This window comes from Vicia villosa, linkage group LG2 (genome assembly GCF_029867415.1).
Source record: "Vicia villosa cultivar HV-30 ecotype Madison, WI linkage group LG2, Vvil1.0, whole genome shotgun sequence".
Lineage (NCBI taxonomy): Eukaryota > Viridiplantae > Streptophyta > Magnoliopsida > Fabales > Fabaceae > Vicia > Vicia villosa.
The window spans coordinates 118,054,948-118,072,399 of record NC_081181.1 but is presented as its reverse complement, the minus strand read 5'-3'; the positions used below and the strand labels follow the sequence as shown (position 1 = coordinate 118,072,399).

General features: G+C 37.9%; 1 long non-coding RNA gene across 1 annotated transcript; it reads left to right on the top strand.

The window, feature by feature from the left end:
- The first annotated feature begins 632 nt into the window (after positions 1-632).
- LOC131646681 (uncharacterized) lies at positions 633-4,917 on the top strand. Its single transcript, XR_009297581.1, has 4 exons — positions 633-956; positions 1,046-1,082; positions 1,299-1,351; positions 2,609-4,917. It is a non-coding gene; the product is annotated as an uncharacterized LOC131646681 (long non-coding RNA).
- Positions 4,918-17,452: the final 12,535 nt, after the last annotated feature.

Genomic DNA, 17,452 nt, shown 5'->3' with positions numbered 1-17,452 from the left:
GTTTTAATCAATCTGGGTTCTTTATTCGTGTGTCCAGATCAATTTTGCAGGTATTCCATGGTGGCAGTAGATGGCTGCGAACGTATGAAGAATCCGCAGGTAAATTTGTAACTGATTGCGCAAGTAAATCCGTAGGGGCGGAGGTAGGAGATAGTGAACAGTGACACGACCTCGTTGACCATGCGTGGGATGTTTTGGTTGGTGGTTCAAAAAAATCATACTCTCTCTCTGACTCTCATTGGCCACGCGTGTAACCGTAGGCCCAGGTTTTGACTTCTTTTGAATTTTCCACTAACCAAGTATTTTCCTATTTGTTTTCTTGCATGCATACAATTAACAGCAAAACGTTCTCAGACCAATTGGTAAAGCGAGATCACCATTCACCATCATGACCTGTAGGGCTGGACGAAACCCGATGACCCAATCCGACCCGTCAAAAACCGGACAAAAAACAGAAATTGGGCGGTTGTAAACGGGCCCACGATTTTGCGGGCTGAACTTTCAGTTTGGAATGGATGGAAACGGGCGGGCCTGGGTATGGAAAATATCACTGCGGGTACCCTTACCCGCCCGCATAGAATACACAAAACGATGTCATTTTGCAATTTTTACTAATCACACCAGACTATTCACAAAACCACTCACCCTTCTCTCTTGCTCTCACACTTTACATTTCTCTTCTCTCACTCACCTCACAAACCCTAGTCTTCCTTCACTACCCTCCACCCAAGCCGCCTTCTGCCGTCACCGGTCTTTCCTTATCTCTATCCCAAACGAACAGTCACCGGTCTTTCCTTATCTTTACCCCAAACAAACAGTCACCACCATCATCACCACATTCACATGTATTTTGACTCACTCAATCTCTCTTTACCACTCACCCTCACAGGATCTCCAGCTTTATCTAGATTTAACTAACTAATATTTCAATCCTTCATTCTTGGTGTATCTTGAAGGTTAGAGTTTCATATTTTGTAGTCTTTGATTTTTAGGTTTTTTGTTTTAGGGTTCTACTAATTTTCTTTTATTTTTTACTGTGTTTCAGTCTCTTTATTCTCACATCTACATGTGCCATATCAAAGGTAAATATTCTTTTCTTTTTATTTTATTTAATTTTTTTGACTTTTTACTTCTAAATTTATCAGTATTTTATTTTTCATTTAATTTATAGTTTTTTCCTATTTATTTCATGATTTTCATTTACAAGTAATCAGAAAAATGAATAAGTTATACTAATATTGAAAATTGCATATGTTTTTTCTGTTTTTAACATTTTGTTTGTTGTTTTTTCTTTACAGTAACAGATCTGTTACTTTACCAATATCAGATAAATGGGTTTCTTGATGTAAAGGTTAGATTTTTTTTTATTTGCTATTTATTTTTTAATTTTATTTTGATTTCTCTCTTTTATTTTAGTTTCAGGATATTGATACCCATACATACATCTATAAATATTGCATCTCCTATAATAGAAATTTAAGTTTCATTTTGTATATTTTTAGTTTTTTTTAACATTATAGTATATTTTTAGTTTTGGTTTTACATTAATACTTTTAAATACAAATAATTTTCTCCCTTTTAAGCTTATTATGGTTTCGTCATTCAATTTATTATTTACTTTTAAGAGATATATAAAGGTGCTATGAAAATTTACCTGATGTCTTGTGAACTTGCTATGAAAAATGATCTGATGTATTGTGAAGGTGCTATGAAAATTGATCAAATGTTATTGTGAACGATGATTGGTTATAGAAGGAGTAACTCATTGATGAGGCATTAAAATTTTTAAGAGCAGTTATTGCTTAAATTGGTGATGAGTATAATAGGGAACAAATTTGATATGTTGATTTAAAACAATTTAAATATGGTTATATAGTAGCTTTTTTTTCAGTTGTAAATAAATCTCCTGCAAATTTAACTTGTGTTTTAGTTAGATTGTTGATTTTTGTAGGCTTTTTAGTGTTTGTTATTAATATGCAGGTATTCTTTGTGTAATGCTTCTCCACTCTTTCTAATTTTAATTTATTTATAACTTTAGTTTTTTAGATTGATAAAGAGAGATCTTTAATTCCAAAATGATGAAGGGACATTGATTCAATATTTGATGATGAAGAAATCAAATGTTACATAGTTAATTTCCATTGATGATTTCTTTTAAATTTTAATTTTTATTGTTCTATTAATACTATTAAATTTGACATGATTTAAATGTGAAGATTTGTATGAATTAAATTACTTCAGGTTGCTAAAGAAATTTGAGGTCCATGGGATATTTTAACTTCTTTGACCATTTATAAAATTAATTAGCAAAATTTAATAATTGTAATAAATTTAGAAAAATGTAACTGGACTTGAAAATATTAAGAGTGCAATAACCCGAACAACCCATCCGCAATGATCCGTGGCCCGTTTAGACCCAACCCGCTATAACCGATATTAAAATTGGACGGAAGTGGGTTATATGTATTCAACCGCGGGTTGGGGTGGGTGGCACTTTTGGGCCCGAACCCGCCCAACCCGCCCCGTTGTCCACCCCTAATGACCTGGGTTCGAACCCAGTGTATGACAATAATATTTTTACTAATTACTTGGTCTCACATGTCAACAGATCCCCTGCGCCCAGTCAGCGTAGGTTCACCGTATGCCTTCGTATCTTCACCACTTGATTCACAGTAGGATTAATCTAAAGGTCCAGGATAAGCTCCCTACCACACACCCTCAGAGGCTGCCCATACGGGATCGAAGCTAAGTTTTCCAATTTATTTATTTATTTATTTTGATTACATAAATCCCTTTATTTTTCTTTATTTTTTTTCTTATATTATAATTTCTTTTTTCTTATTTATTTATTTAAACAAATTAGTGTTTATATAATCTTCCTTTTAATAATTTATTTATTTTTAATCGAAGACTCGATTTTTTTCATAATCTTATCAATAATTATTTTTAAAACAATAAAAATTATTATATATATTTTTAATCGATAATTAATTTTTAAGTTTGTTAAACTCGATTCACTTATAAACCCTAGAATCCTCTGGTAGGTGTTATCTATTAACGCATTTTTAGCCTTACAAACCCTTTAGGTCACAATAAGTTTTCTTGAATAAACCTGTTAGGTTCAGGGTTAGGGTTTGTAAACTCTTTAGGGTTTATAGATCTTTGATCAATTAAGGTTTGTAGATCATTCATACACTAAAATGTGAAAATTTTCAGGGTTACCCCAATATCTTCCGACTACGCGCCGTCAAATCAAAAGCTAAGTTTTCTATTTCCTTCTTAATATCATTTTTATTTTTATTTTTTGCCTTTTGATTAAAATAGGGTTTGTTCCAATTACCAATGAATTTGTAATGCGCTCACCCCTATTATTTTTTGTTTAATTCTCAGATGTTCAGAGTCAATCGAAGGTTCGAGGAAGATCAAGGCTAAGATAAAGATAAATAAGTTAATTATTTATCTTTCTTATTTTTCCGCCTTTTAAATTCCCCCATCCCTGCAGGTGTTTATTGTAATAGCGTAGGAAATTTTATTTCTGCCTTTTATTTTATTTTAATTGCGTGGTTAGTAATTTAGGGAGTGATAACTATGAATTGAATGTAGATCACCTAATTACAAGATAAATGTCATCGAAGTTAACCACATGATTGTGCACCCACACACCTTTAGGGTAATCCCTCTTGTTGCCTTTGTTGCCTGTTGCCTTATGATTCTGTTGCCTCTAAGTGTACTAAATAGTCACGTCCCTCGATTCCGAGGATACCTAAAGCAATGTTGCCTTCAAAGTTATTGAAACTCCCTTGAGGTTGCCTTATAAAAGATGATTGTCCCAATTGCTAAGGTATCCTCGCATGATGCCTAAAAAGATTAATGACTATTATATCCTTCCCTTAGACTACCTGCCCTCTTTATGGTAGGGACAGTCTTATGGTGAACGATACTTTTCTCGATGACCCTCAACATCCAATGAAAGGACTTCCTACCCTCTTATGGTATGTGTGGACCGTCCTTTCGGGCCATACCCCTCCGTGGTGTGGGATACGTGAACTGACTCCTTTTTTGTCGATCGGACGCTTTCGCGCCACTTTTGAAAAAGTTTACAGAGTCGCCACCGACCTTTTATTTTATCCAATGAAGGAAAGGTTTATAAAAGAAACAGAAAAAAGACCTTTGAGAGATTCTGGGTAAGGGGGTAGGTTATACAAAGGGAAGGTGTTAGCACCCTTTGTATCCATGGTTATCCATGGGCTCTTTAGTTTGCTTAGCTCATTTGCTTTACTTTTCAATTGATTCGGAATGCTTTACCTGTGTTTTTGAAATACCTTTGCAAATAGAATTTGTAATGATCCTTGTGCGGATATATACAAATGCTTGTTTATCTTTCGAAAGATGTTTTGAAAAGATCGTTAATTTTGTAATGATCCGTGTTTGGATGTATACAAAATATTGTCTTTTGGAAAATTCGTTTTTAAAAAAACAACAGTGTATGAGAATTTTGTTTGTTTTGATTTTGAGCAAGCAAACTAGGAGGTCTACCCTGAGTTAGGAGGTCTTTATCCTTGTTCCCTTTAAAAATCTATCCATTCGTCGGATATAAACAAAAGGTTCGATTTTGTACTCGAAACAGTAGAGATGTGACTTTGATTTTGAAAAGAGTGAAAAGGGATTACCCTAAGAGGTGCAAATGTGATTGTGATTGAATTCAGATATTTATCTTTGAAGTTAGTGATCTGACGGTTCAGTTTTATCTTTGACATACACGCAGTTTATATGGGTACTGGAAATTAAAATGCGGGAATGTAAAGTGCGGAAAGTAAATCTACGCTATTACATCGATTTTGCGGGAAATGTAAACTAACCTATTTACATGAATTTGACATCCTATACATTTATCTAGGAACTTTAAATTGCAAGAAATAAAAGGCATATTTTTGTATTTTTGTGATTTATTTTAAATATAATTAATGCATTATTAATTAATTTAAAATAAAGAAAAGATGGAAATATGATTAAACCTAGCAAATAAGTTTAAAAATATGTACAAAATGTTTGTTCATTGATTTTAGAACAAAACTAATTTTTTTGGAATTTTTGAAATTGATTTGAAATTGATTTAAGTTAATTAAAACATAATTATGCAAATAATTATACAAATAATTAAAACTTAAAAAGAAAATTATTCAAAATATGTACAAAATTAGTTTATAATATATAAACAATATTTAACACAAAGAACAATTTTTTTTAGGATTTTTTGATTGGTTAGAATAATTAAAAAGCAAATATATAAATACATACTAATTAATTATGCAAAAATATTAAAATTTTGAAGAAAATAAAATATTTTTATTTCAGAAAATAATATATTATTTTAGAAGTCTAAAAATATTTTTTGTGTATTTTTTGGATTTTTAAAACTATTTTTAATTAATTTAACAAAGAAATTAAATAAAATAGAAAATAAAATAGAAAATAAAAGGATACTGATCCTGTGTGGTAATTAGTGAGGGCGCATGGTGAGGAAGAGTGATCTGGCGCGTTGAATCATTCATTAAATGAGATCAGATGGTCCAGAAATTGAGGCACGTGGTGATCAGTACACCTGCAAAGCACAGAATCAGAGATAAATTTAAAAACACGCGCGCGCTCCTGGACCAATGAGGGGGCGACACCTCATCGTCTTCAACCTTCAGACAAGGCCTTTTACAGCGCTTTTGTAAAAAAGCGCTATTGTAAGTGAACCCTAAATCTGCAAAATAACGAATAGGGTCAAACAAGCATAGAAATCAGGCGCGATGGTACCATTGGATTCGTCTTGTTCCACTGAATGTAACCCTGCCCTTAATTTGTTTTAATTTTGGCCCTAATGAAGAACCCTAATTTTGAGCTAAGTAAACCCTAAAATGGTATATGCTACAAACATCCATTAAAATCCAATTGAAGCTCCAGAAACGACCAGAGCTTCAAACCAAACACAATTATGCATCTACATCTTGTTAAATGTGCGTGAGTTATGAGATATAAGTTGGTTTTAGTTTGAACAAACCGTGGCTTTATATAGCTCGATTCAGTGAAGTTTATGAGTTGGAAATGATTGGAATTGATTCAGTGTAGCTCAGAGATGATGTTTGAATGTTTATTTTATATTGAAATGGACTGAAACTTAAAATTCGAATTTCAAGTTTCTTTGAAAATTACAAGTGGTTACAAGTATGCTATATGCTTAGGGATGCTTCTGAACTCGTCTCCCCTTTGTTACTGAAGTAAGATAGCTTATTTATAAGCATTTAGAGTGCTTAGAACTTAAGCCAAAAGCATTGATGAGTATCTTTGGAATCTTGACTTTTTCAACAATGGTGGCTTGGCATTTAAGCTACTATGCCTTGATTTTCTTCTCTCCCTCTGCTGCACTTTGCTTTTTGAATGAGTCTTTGATGAGTCATGCTTGATTTGCAAGCTATCCATTATCCTTCCATTTTACTTTTTTATTTAATCTTAAAATAAGAAAAAATCAAGCAAAAATGGATAAAAAAATGTTATGGGCCTAGCCTTGGTCGTGGGAGGCCCATATCATCATGGAAGTGCTGTTTGAATGCTGAAAACTTGGCCCCATTTGGAAAAAATACATTTTTGAGCAATGTTGATTTCATGCATTTTCCCAAAATTTAGCCAACTTCAACAAGGTGTAAATCCTTCAATTTTTGTCATATGAAGGAGATCTTGCACTTTTTGGAAACCTCAAAGAGTCCTCTAACCAATGTCTTTGGTCTCATGTCAAAATGATTTTTGAAGCTCCTTGTGTGTCCTTTTGAAAAAAGTGTCTTTTTGTTGACTTTGAAAATGACCTGTAATGTCTTTGGTCATATTTTTCAAATGGTGAATCCAATGACCATGGGATCAATGGCATTTGAAAGATAATTGAATTTCCTTCAAAACAAGCTTTGGTTTGAATTTTTTGGATGAAGGATGAGAGAGTTATGATCAGTCAAAGTTGAGTTGACTTTTCAGGCAAAAACCCTAATTTTGAATCTTAGGGTTTTGTTGATTTTTGATCTTTCCTTGATGAATTGTGATCATCCAATGATCAAATGTTGAATCCTTTGACAAAATATGGATTTTGACAAAAAATTTCATTTTTGACTGTCAGTTGACTTTTTTGGTCAAACGGGTCGTCTGTTGACTGTTTGAGCTGCTGACGGTGCGTCTGAGTGAATTGAAGTTTGAAAATTTGTATGATGGTACTTTGAGATGTATGGATGTATATGAAATCCATTTGAGCTCTCAAAAACTTGTTGCTCCTGTTAAAACAAGAAAAACCCTGATTAGGGACTGTCTGTATAGGAGGTAGTTAAGCGTACCTGATTTTTGTGCAGTGCTGAGTTTCTGCTAATCATGTGATATTTAGAAGACTTCTAACACAAAAATCTTGGAAATTTGAATTGTGAATGATTGATTTGATTGATTGTACAAATCACTGTGAATTGTACTGTCTGCAGTTTGTCTGTCAACCGACTGTTCGTGTACTGAAGCAGCAGTTAAAGTGAAAAAAAATCAACTGTCAAAGTTAATTTTCTTTTTTGTTGTTATTTTTGTTTTTGTTATATGTGAAGCATGAAAAATTTATTTACATGACTTGTTAGAAAACAGAAACATAATAACAGATATTTACAGTATGCGGGTAAAATTACCGATAATAACCTGAAAATTGTTTACTGCACAGAAATAGAAATATTTGACTGGCAGAAACACACAAAATATTATCTTAGTAATTAAGCAATATTATGACAAATAGTACAACATTTAATACTGACAGTATAAATATTACATACTATTGAACAGTACGACGAATAGACGGTACGTTTAAGAAAATAAGAAACACGGCAAACTTTAAAAATGACGGTTGATGAACCATGCTATGATCAATAACATGTAGATGATTGGGAGCATAACCATTGCAGGTCCACACTCCTCAGGACTGTGTAGGCAGAAGAAAGTCATGATCACCGTAACAATGGTGATGACTGTAAGAAACAGTGTTTCTATCCATTTTGCCATTTTTGCTAGGGAAGAAGAAATGATGGATTATGAGGTAGGAATTTGAAAGATGATTTAGAATTTGATGTGAGATTTGTGGGAAGAATGAGAGGTTTTTATAGAATGGAAAGATGATAGAGACGTTGGGGAATGATGTGATTCCGTACAAAAGGAGATTTGAGTGGTGGTGAGATTTGAAAGAAAGTGTAAGGTATTGTTGGGAAAAGAGAGATGTGTAGAATAAAGTTGAGATTTGAATTGGAAAGAAGAGATTTGAAAAGATTTTGAAAATAATGGAATATAGTACAAAAGTTAGTGGGAAACCAAAAACAATTGTTACCAGTACAGTGTGAGTTTCCTGCTTTTGCGCCTGCAAAAAGGATTTAACCCTGCATGAACTGTGTTAGTACTATTTATCTGTAAAATAAATAAATAGTATTTGTGGTGTAATGAACAGCATTTGGCGTTTGCGTAAGAATAAATTCCACTGTTAGCCAAGTTACTGTGTAAGAGAAATTCTGAAATTTAAGCACTTCATATGTTTAGGATATTTGAAATAAAAATCCATGTTTATATGAAACTCTTAATTTTCAGATTGAAGTTTTCTTAAAAAAGGATGTGGGCAAATTTTGGGGTATAACAGTTGCCCCTATTCAATCTTCTTAAACCTGAAGAGATTATCTGAAATCTGAAGGTAGAAGATGATTGAATAAATAGATGCCCTGAAAATTTGCACTTACCTTGATCAGCAGAGATGTTGGAAGTTGCATTTGAATGTTGTCTGCGAAATGTTGTTGGCAGATTGAAACATTACCTGAGATGGGCTTTTCAGATGCCATCTGGAAAATGTGTTGAGGGTTTGTTCATCAGAATGAATCCCTTGATTATATCTTGATGAAGGACTTGAAAGTTGATCATTGTGGAACCGTCTGAGGTATCACTTTAGATCTGCAATGTTAGATCGTTCTGGAACCGTCGGAGGTTTCGCCTTAGATCTGAAATGCTAGATCGTTCTGGAACCGTCGGAGGTATCGCCTTAGATCTGAAATGCTAGATCGTTCTGGAACCGTCTGAGGTATCACTTTAGATCTGCAATGTTAGATCGTTCTGGAACCGTCTGAGGTATCACTTTAGATCTGCAATGTTAGATCGTTCTGGAACCGTCTGAGGTATCACTTTAGATCTGCAATGTTAGATCGTTCTGGAACCGTCTGAGGTTTCGCCTTAGATCTGAAATGCTAGATCGTTTTGGAACCGTCGGAGGTATCACTTTAGATCTGCAATGTTAGATCGTTCTGGAACCGTCTGAGGTATCACTTTAGATCTGCAATGTTAGATCGTTCTGGAACCGTCGGAGGTATCGCCTTAGATCTGAAATGCTAGATCGTTCTGGAACCGTCTGAGGTATCGCCTTAGATCTGAAATGCTAGATCGTTCTGGAACCGTCTGAGGTATCACTTTAGATCTGCAATGTTAGATCGTTCTGGAACCGTCTGAGGTATCACTTTAGATCTGCAATGTTAGATCGTTCTGGAACCGTCTGAGGTATCGCCTTAGATCTGAAATGCTAGATCGTTCTGGAACCGTCGGAGGTATCGCCTTAGATCTGAAATGCTAGATCGTTCTGGAACCGTCGGAGGTATCACTTTAGATCTGCAATGTTAGATCGTTCTGGAACCGTCTGAGGTATCACTTTAGATCAGCAATGTTAGATGATAAATGAGTTGAGAATGAGAGTTCTTCAGAGTGAATCTTTGGTTTGATTGTATCTGAAAGGACTGCTTGTCTGAATAAGTTTCAGGATGAACACTGCATGTGAGTGAGAACATCTTTGCTGAAGACATCTGTCTACCTGAAAAATCAAGTTAATAATATGCGATGTCTATGATGCATGTATGATATGAGATCCTCGAGCTAGAGGAGAAATATGCAAGTTATGTTGTGTATGAATATGCGTATGATGCATGATTGTGAATGTGAATATGAATGTGATGCATGGTTCATGCAGCTTAGAGCGTGTCAAGCTCCTGATTGGGAAAATAAATCCCAGCTAGCCATTTGGAAGTGAAGGCATCGTGGTTGTTGATGATCTTCTGTCTCGCTTGAGTACCCTGGGTTGGGGAAATTCTTTGAGAACCAGGATGTTCTATTGAAGGATCTTTGACTACTGCTTGGGGAACCAAAGGTAACTGGAAGTTCTGATGCCCTTTCAAATGGGAATGAGGAAGATGCATAATCCTCCGATGCACTATCTGACCAAGTCCGGGTGCGGGGATCACACCTTCTGAAGATAGTAATCTGGAACAACCCTGCTGAGGAATAAGACTTCTTTCGAAAGAAAAAACTTTTTGAGGGATTTGTTGAGGAATGTGTCTCCATTGGGGAAACTTCCTTCTGATGCTGGTTTAGGATAATGTCCAAATAATTGGGACATGTCCGGAATGCTATTCCTGTTTTTCCTGGTAAACATCAATCATATTCAAATGCATATGCTCATTCAAAATATCATTGGGATGCTCGCGTATTCAAAACAGAAAAAATGAAAATGTTAGTTATAAGCTGCATTGATTTTTGAAAAGGTGCCGTGATAGGCGGATTAGTATAGGGAGACAACAATCCTAGAAGTAGGAAATTGTCAGAAAGTTTTGAAAAGTATTTATGAAAAGAAATAGCTATGTGAGAATGATCCAGTCAAGTTTCAATTCTGCTATTGCCAATCTGTCTTCGAGCATCTCATCCCTCACTTGTTGGAAGAAAGTGTTTGGACTGATCGGTGTCTTTGAGGTGTTGAACCTTGTCGGTGAGTAGGCAGCTGAGCGGGACATAGTTGTATGCTTTATTCCCTAATTTTTGCCTAGGCTGCCCTTTCAGGTTTTCAGCCTACCGGGATTGTATTTGTTTTGTCTCTAATTTTTGCCTGGATCGCCCTTTCGGGTTTTCAATCCACCGAGACGCTCATTTTTGCCTAAGTTGCCCTTTCAGGTTTTCAACTTAGCGAGCTGTATTATATTTTTTTTTTAAGCAAAGTACTTTTTGACTATGTCCGCATTCACAGGGTGTGGGAAATCCTCGCCATCCATGGTGGTAAGCAACATGGCACCGCCGGAGAATATTTTCTTGATTATGAATGGTCCCTCGTAGGTGGGGGTCCATTTGCCTCTGGGATCACCTTGTGGTAAGATGATGCGTTTGATAACCAAGCCACCAGTTTGGTATGCTTGACTTTTGACTTTCTTGTTGAATGCTTTGATCATGCGCTTTTGGTATAGCTGGCCATGACAGATAGCTGCAAGTCTTTTCTCATCGATCAAGTGTATTTGGTCGAATCGAGTTTGAATCCAATCGTCTTCGTCTAGATCGGCTTCTTTCATGATCCTTAAGGAAGGAATCTGGATTTCGATTGGGAGAACTGCTTCCATACCGTAGACTAACGAGAATGGAGTTGCCCCTGTTGAAGTACGCGCAGATGTGCGATAACCATGAAGAGCAAAAGGTAACATCTCATGCCAGTCTTTGTAGGTTACTGTCATCTTTTGTATGATTTTCTTGATGTTCTTGTTGGCAGCTTCCACTGCGCCGTTCATCTTTGGTCGATATGGAGAAGAATTATGATGTTTGATCTGGAACTGCGTGCAGAGTTCAGTAATCATTTTATTGTTTAGATTCGTGCCATTGTCAGTGATGATCCTTTCGGGGATGCCGTACCGACAAATGAGATTGTGCTTGATAAACCTGGCTACCACATTCTTGGTGACAGAAGCATATGAAGCTGCCTCTACCCACTTTGTGAAGTAGTCAATAGCGACCAGGATAAAGCGATGTCCATTGGAAGCAGTAGGTTTGATTTCTCCAATCATATCAATACCCCACATTGCGAAAGGCCAAGGAGCCGTCAGAACGTTTAATGGAACTGGAGGTACATGCACTTTGTCGGCATATATCTGGCATTTGTGACGAGTTTTGGAATGATGATGGCAATCTGTCTCCATGGTAGACCAGTAGTAACCTGCTCTCAAGATCTTTTTAGCCATTGTATGTCCGTTGGAATGAGTACCGAAGGTACCATTGTGTATGTCTTCCATGATTTGTTCTGCTTCCTTCTTGTTTACGCAACGAAGTAAAGTCGAGTCATGGTTGCGCTTGTACAAAGTTCCATTGCTTAGGAAGAATTTGGAGGCAAATCTCCTTAGAAACTTTCTGTCGTTAATAGATGCCCCTTCAGGGTACTCCTGGGTTTCGAGATACCTTTGTATTTCATGGAACCATGATTTGTCTTCCATTTGTTTGGTATCGATCTCATTGCAATAGGCTGGTTCGTCTTGCCTGTAAATGGTGATCATGGGAGCTTCGTCGTCCCAATTGACTTTGAACATGGATGACATGGTAGCTAAGGCATCAGCTAGTTGATTTTCTTCGCGTGGGATGTGTTCGAAAGTGATCTCCTCGAAGTAAGGAATCAAACTCAACACATGTTCTTTGTATGGAATTAGATTTGGGTGCTTTGTGTCCCATTCCCCTTTGACTTGGTAGATTACCAAGGCCGAGTCTCCGTAGACTTCAAGGAATTTGATTTTTAGATCAATTGCAGCTTTGAGACCCAGAATGCATGCTTCGTATTCGGCTATATTGTTGGTGCAATTGAAACACAATCTGGCGGTGAAGGGTGTATGACCTCCTGTGGGGGAAATGATCACAGCTCCGATGCCATTGCCGAGCGCATTAGAAGCTCCGTCAAAAACCATAGTCCACCGGGATCCTGGCTTGGGTCCTTCTTCTGGTCCTGGTTGTTTGTAGTCATTGACTAGCATAATGTCTTCGTCTGGGAAGTCAAAGTTCAATGCTTGATAATCATCTACTGCTTGATGAGCCAGATGATCAGCCACCACACTTCCTTTGATTGCTTTTTGTGAAGTGTATTGAATGTCATATTCTGTTAAGATCATTTGCCATCTCGCTATTCTTCCAGAGAGAGCAGGTTTTTCGAACACGTATTTGATGGGATCCATCTTGGAGATTAGGAAAGTGGTGTGATTTAGCATGTACTGTCTTAGTCGGCGAGCCGCCCATGCTAAGGCACAGCAAGTTTTTTCGAGTAGTGAGTATCTTGTTTCACAATCGGTAAACTTTTTGCTAAGATAGTAGATTGCGTGCTCCTTTCGGCCGGATTCGTCATGTTGTCCGAGTACACACCCCATTGAATCTTCTAACACAGTTAGGTACATTATCAGAGGTCTGCCTTCCACAGGAGGTAACAAGATTGGCGGTTTTTGAAGGTATTCTTTGATTTTATCAAAGGCTAACTGGCATTTGTCATTCCATCTTTCCACTTGATCTTTCTTCAGTAATTTGAAGATTGGCACACAAGTAGGAGTCATATGGGCAATGAATCTGGCTATGTAGTTTAGACGTCCCAAGAATCCTCTGACTTGTTTCTCGGTACGGGGTATAGGCATTTCTTGAATGGCTTTGACATTGGCAGGATCAACCTCAATACCTTTACTGCTGACGATGAAACCTAAGAGTTTACCGGATCTTACTCCAAAGGTACACTTGTTCGGGTTCAGTCGTAATCTGTATTTCTTGAGTCTGTCAAACAGCTTGTGTAAATGACTCAAATGTTCTTCTTCGGTGTTGGATTTTGCGATCATGTCATCGACATACACCTCTATTTCCTGATGAATCATATCATGAAATAGTGTTACCATTGCACGTTGATAGGTGGCTCCAGCGTTTTTTAGACCAAAGGGCATTACTTTGTAACAAAAGGTTCCCCAGGGAGTTGTGAAGGTTGTTTTTTCCATGTCTTCGGGTGCCATCTTGATTTGATTGTACCCTGAGAATCCGTCCATAAAGGAGAATACCTTGCATTGTGCGGTATTGTCAACCAGTACATCGATGTGTGGTAAAGGGAAATCATCTTTGGGGCTTGCCCGGTTCAGATCTCTGTAGTCTACACACATTCTGACTTTCCCGTCTTTTTTGGGTACAGGCACGATGTTAGCTATCCAAGGAGGATAACTTACAACTTTTAGGAATCCGGCATTGAATTGTTTTTCAACCTCGTCTTTGATCTTTTTTGACATATCAGGCTTACTCCTTCGCAGTCTCTGTTTGACCGGAGTGCTTCCTTCTTTGATTGGCAGGCGATGAACTACAATGTCCGTGTCAAGGCCAGGCATATCTTGATAAGACCAGGCGAATATCTCGGCGTAGTCTTGCAACAATTGAATCAGTCTTTGCTTGACACTGTTTTCTAAGTCAGCCCCAATTCTGACCTCTTTCTTTTCTTCGTCACTGCCCAAGTTGATGACCTCAATCGGCTCCTCATGAGGCTGTATGGCTTTTTCTTCTTGTTCTAGAAGTCTTGCAATTTCTCTCGGCACTTCACAATCTTCCTCACTTTCGTCCTCAGTTTGGTAGATCGGATTTTCAAAGTCATGACGGGCAATAGCAGAGTCGTTATTGACTGGATCCAGCGTGTATGTGAATCTGCATGGTAGATATGTGAGTGTGTATGAAGAGAAAAACATAGCTATTTGAAAGCGAATAAAGAAAGAAAAAGGATCACAAAATTTTGAACATGCAAGCATCCCATGATTTTATTGAATGCACATAATCATGATATGACAAACCCTTTTTATAGAAGGACCGTTGTACTAAGGCACACGGCTTTCAAGCTCATGGTTCGATTGTTCAGGAACCACTTTTATCTTTGCACAATATACACAAAGAAAACAGGAAATGGCATTTACTCCTGATCAAAGGAGATCACATCCTCTGCTTTCCAGTTGTTCAATCCACCGTTGTTAGCAGGGAGCACCCAGCTGTTCCAGTTGCAGTTGTTCTTTTCGTCTTCCGTAGCATTGATTCCGCTAGTGGGAAAATGCGTAGGTAATTCCTCAGGATAAGTTGGATGATTTGTTGGATATGAGAATCCAGGTGGAGGTCCCTCTATTGGCTGAGCGAGATGCTCGATAAGGCCGTCCCATGCAGTAGGAATGATGTTTTGAATAGAGACTTGTGCATCCTGATAAGGAGTGTACTGTGACAGAAAATAACCTTCGTTGTTTGGCATCTTCCTGGCTTCTTCAAGAGCGAAGTTGTCGTCGTACTGTTCGTCCCATCCAGTCGGGACAATGTCTTTGATGGGAGTTGAAAAGCTCGGAGGAGCGGAATATTTCACCATATAGTCGTATTTGCCGCTGGGTTCTCCTAGCGTGTCCCATACTTCTTTGGGTGGATTTTGATATTGCTGAGTGACGGGACTTGTGATACTTCCGTCATTTTGATTACCCTCTTCTGTTGGAGTAAGATCTTCCAGAGCAATGTAAGAATTCTGAGGTGTGATATACTGGTAGTTGTAACCGTCATTTGGTCCTCCCACAGCATCCCACATTCCCATGGTAATGGGTGGAATTTCGTCTGGATATGGCTGAATGATGTGGTTCAAGTATGTCCCTTCATCATCAATGGCATTTACTTCTTGGCTGGCGAAGTGTGATATTAACCCTTCAGAGCGAGGATTTTGATCATTCTTTTGATTTTCACCATTATAGCCCAGACCTAGCTTGTCGGACTTGTAGGGTATATCAGGGAGTTGTCCCCATACTGTGCGATCACCCTGTTCAATCATGGCTTTGGCATCTTTGAGAGAAGCCATAGCTGTAGCTGGAGTAGCAGGAATATGCTTGGTGGTAGAGATATCTGGAGATACAACCTCAAAAGCTTGATACGGAGTTTCGATGGATTCGCCCTCCATCTCAACATACTTGTCGTTGCTCAAGTGACTGACCATATATTCTTCTTCGCCATAGACTGTGACAACCTTTCCTTTTACTGGGTATTTTAACTTCTGATGCAGGGTAGAAGTTACAGCGTTTGCCCCATGTATCCAAGGGCGTCCTAGTAAACAGGAGTATGTTGGAAGAACGTCTATTACGGAAAAGATAACATCGAAAGTTTGAGAGCCCACTCTGATTGGGAGCTTAACTTCTCCGTACACCGTTCTTGTTGACCCATCGAAGGCTCTTACAACCACATTACTTGGTTGTAGCACAACTCCTTTGAAGTCAAGTTTTTCCAGTATTACCTTTGGTAACACGTTTAGAGAGGAACCATTGTCTATCAGCACATGAGACAGAGTGGTGCCGTTGCATTCGATAGAGATGTGCAGGGCCTTGTTGTGATTTCTTCCAGCAGGAGTTAGATCCACATCAGAGAAACCAAGACCATTGGGCACTGTAAGACTGGCGACACAATTCTCAAATTGGTCGATTGGGATTTCTTGAGGCACATGCGCAGCTTGAAGGAACTTCATTAGAGCTTTAGCATGAGCTTCTGAATATTTTAGCAGAGATAACATTGAGATTTTTGAAGCAGTATGCCCCAATTGTTCGACAATATTGTAATCACTTTTGCAGATGATTTTCAATATTTCGTCCATCTCTTGCTTTGATGGATCCTCAGCAGTGATCTCTACCGGATTTTGAACTGGTTCGATCAGTGGCTCTTTGCCTCGAGTGTTGATATCTGGAATAGGAATTGGAACCTGAATTGGACTAGCAGCAATATTTGGAGAAATTTCTGGTGAAAAGATTCTTCCACTTCTCGTGATCTTGCTAGTGCCTGCAATGTTACTTACAGCTGAAGTAGTTAGTGTTGCGTCCTCTTTAGTCGAGGGATCCTGCTTAACTCCATGAATGTAAACATTAGTGTCATATCCCCATGGGACAGCTTTGTCTGAGGAGTATGGAAATGGAGTTGGACTAGCAATGACTACTGATGCCACTTTGAGTGTAGCAGAAATTTTGAATGGAGCCTTGGCAGAGATTTTGAATGGTAAGCTGGAGATCACTGAGGCATCCTCTATTCTTATCCCGTTTGCAAAGACTTCGCACAGTACGTCCATAGAAGGGAGCTCTCAAACATAATGATACGGCGATCCATCCATTTTTGAATTCCCATCCTCAGATTTTCACAACCATTGGGCAGGCAAGTGCAATAAAAGCAGTCGGGGTCACACCCTGGAAAGTAACCAGCTCGGATTAGCTTTCCTTTGACTTCGCAGAGTGGAGTTGATAATTCGTTCACATCATAAATGTAAACTGTGTCTATGATAGCATTAACAGTTTTGTCATGCTTTGGCATAGGTGCTGTGATGACATTTGGAGTTTCTGGAGGATCGAACTCAATTTCTCCAGCATCTATCATGTCTTGGATTTTATTTTTCAGGGCCCAGCAGTGATCTGCGTCATGTCCTGGACAGTTTGAATGATAGGCACATGTTGCATCAGGGCGATAATTCAGAGAAGAAGTATTGACATTCTTCGGAGGACCCCTTAATGTGATCAGATCCGCTTTAAGCAAGTGCTGCAATGCCTGAGAGATTGGCATGTTGATTTTGGTGAAAGTTCTTCTT